Here is a 2,752-nt window from a genome sequence, read left to right on the forward strand (position 1 = left end):
ACATTTCTTACTTAATGGAAACACTGCAGTTGCGAAACTGTGTTTTTCGACATGAACAGAATATTGACAAAGTTTTGCGCACATTTGCAAAGGAAACGCAGCTACTATTTGAGTTAATTTCTTCACAGATAAACATTTATGAGAAGTTCCAGTAAATAGTTTTGTTTCCAATCCTGATTAAAACCGGCTATTTCTGCACACGTCAAAATTAAAAWGAAGAACTACTGAAAAGATCAAATTTCAACTGGCTGGTTGCCATGAGAAGTCTATCTCTAAGTGTGCACAGTTTATAACCAGACATGACCAGGAGAGATTCAGTCCGACTGGCAGGACAGGTTTTTTATTCAGTGTCTTTAGATATTTTCAGAAGACACAGTGGCCATCACAGTCCACATCCTGGACTGAAATGAAGWAAAAGGAAGCTTCAGGGAAGCTGAAAAAAGTCTTGAAAAACTAGTTGAACCTTGGTTTAAAAATATCTTGCTTGATTATATAAAAACCTACTTTTTGTAGGTAAAATATAACGAAATGATGAGTGGTGTGTATTTCTCCTCACCTCTGCATGTAAACATGGGGTCCAACAGAGTCAGACAACAGAAAGATAAACTGGTTTGTTTCTTTTCTTGGCTGCTTCAACACAGAACAAACACCTCGATGTTTAGAAGGAAATCAGGAACATGAGCCTCACAGGGATCTGTCTCAGATATCTAACTTTATGTAACTTAAGCTAATGATCAGAGAAATATACAATATTCTTACATTCCCAGCTTTTTCTCACTGTGTATTTCAAAATGATAACAAAATATGGGACTTCAGACACATCTGCATCATTTGTCTGTTTGGTATAGTAGGATAATGAGTTTCTCAAATTCAGATGTAAGTTAGTCTAGATCAGTAAAATGAGTGAGATGCTTCCTGAGAAACATTTGATCTGCTGGTTCATTTAAAAACTTCATCAGTTCTCAGAATCTTATGAACTTATCAGATTCTGTCGAATCAACAGGTCCTCAGAAAGCAGTTATTCCATCCACCTACTGACATCTAAATAATTTTTATTGATTAAAGTAAGGACAGTCAGGTCTGTGTAAGTTCAAGTTATTTGTGAACTTGTACGTTTTTACCAAGATATTTGTGTTTTCTCTCTTAGGTCACGTCCAGTGTTTCTGTATTCCCAGAGTTTCTGTTTTCCCAGTGTTTTTCCTCTCAGTCAGCCCGTCACGCTCACCTGATCCTTGTTGTCTCTCCCCAGGTGTGTCATTGTCCCTCATTGGTCTCCCTCTATGTTTTATGTCTCGAGTGCTCAGATCAGTGTGTGTCATGTGATCCTGAGACTCAACCTTTTTCATTACGTCAGCTTATTCTTTTGTTGTTATTAGACACATTTCACAATACCTCTGAGTCCTCCACGTTTGTCTGAACCTTGGGTTTCAACACAAAGCATGATAAAGACAAACAACAGGTTRATGACATCTTTAGAAAACCCCAAGCAAGGACCAATCACTATTGTTTTATGAAGAATGTCTAAAAATAATCCTGTTTTGTAGCAAATGAAAGAGGTTTTTTTTCTTTGTTCTACCATTCTTTGGTGACAAATTAGAAACAGGTGGAGGTTAAATAATTTGTGTATTTAAAGGTTGAGTTTYATGATGTGATCACTGCAGCCATGGATTCTAAGACGAAACCCAAATGAAGGGAGGTATCACATCTGGTTAATAATAAGCAGTTGTGAGTACTGAGTACTCAGTTTCCTTATTTGAGTCAAAGTACTGATCCTACTGGTCAAATATTACTCGAAAAAAGCTCTGTCAAATTATTGCTTACGGTAAAGCACTGCAATTTGTTCTTTCAAAAATACGTAAGTACAGATGTTGAGGTTCTTTAACAATGTATTTCACTTGAGTAGTTGAGAATAATTGAGAAAATCTTCTGTTATACTGGTATATAATAGTAGCACCAACTATAAAATAATAATGCATTAGTCTAGAGCTTTTTTAGGCGTTTTCAGTTTTCTGTATTATTCTTTCACTCCTCAGTCACACTCGGTCTGGCTGCCATTCCGCACCGATGATCCCTCCAGACCACCACAATCACACCAACAGATTTATAAATAGTGAAGTTAGGTTCAGTATCTTCCTCAGGGACACAACAGGATGGTACTCAGGCAGAGATTTGAACCGGCAATGCTCTGGTTGCAGGGTGAACACTTACCCTGCATCACTGAAATCTCTATCTTCCTAATTATATCCCCTTTACAAGAACTGTCAACAGATTTAGTTTCTATAGTCACCACTGAAAGGACAAGGCTTGGAGCAGCTTTGTTATAGAGCCAAGTATTAAATGACTTGTTACGGAGCTTTGAATCTAAAACGCTTTACTATAGGTTCTAAATGAGGTGAGTTAGGTATAGGGTATGTTAGTCTTTCCTTTCTGTCAAACTGGTTCACATTTTGCTGTGTCATGCTTTTAACCCAATCAGAACAATGAATCATTGTATACTCAGCTTTTTCTAAACACATAATGTTCATGCTCTACAAAAACATAAACCAGTCCGAAGATCAGATGACTGAACTCAGTGTCCTGTAAAAAATGTTTTGAGTTTTCTGAAAGTAATGGAGAAGTGGGATGTTTCCTTCTGTGGAACAATGAGATCAGGTTATGGTTCGTTTAGGGGTAAACAAATAAGAACATTTTATTTTGGTTAAACAATGATTGTGGAAGTTCATTTAGGATGGTTTCTGCTGTGCAGTTGCTG

This window comes from Austrofundulus limnaeus, unplaced genomic scaffold (genome assembly GCF_001266775.1).
Source record: "Austrofundulus limnaeus strain Quisiro unplaced genomic scaffold, Austrofundulus_limnaeus-1.0 Scaffold1118, whole genome shotgun sequence".
NCBI lineage: Eukaryota > Metazoa > Chordata > Actinopteri > Cyprinodontiformes > Rivulidae > Austrofundulus > Austrofundulus limnaeus.